Source organism: Arachis duranensis, chromosome 5 (assembly GCF_000817695.3).
Source record: "Arachis duranensis cultivar V14167 chromosome 5, aradu.V14167.gnm2.J7QH, whole genome shotgun sequence".
NCBI lineage: Eukaryota > Viridiplantae > Streptophyta > Magnoliopsida > Fabales > Fabaceae > Arachis > Arachis duranensis.
The window spans coordinates 28,320,397-28,320,621 of record NC_029776.3 but is presented as its reverse complement, the minus strand read 5'-3'; positions in this window follow the sequence as shown (position 1 = coordinate 28,320,621).

The window sequence follows — 225 nt, the reverse complement described above, 5'->3', positions numbered from 1 at the left end:
CACATTCTGGGCGTTCAACGCCCATGTAAAGCATGTTTCTGGCGTTGAACGCTAGTTTCATGCTTGTTACTGGCGTTCAGCGCCAGCTTTTCTTCTCTAGGCACATTCCTGGCGTTCAGCGCCATAATGTTGCTTGTTTCTGGCGTTCAGTGCCAGAATGATGCTCTGTTCTGGCGTTGAACGCCAGCCAGATGCTTCTTACTGGCGTTGAACGCCAGCCTGTGC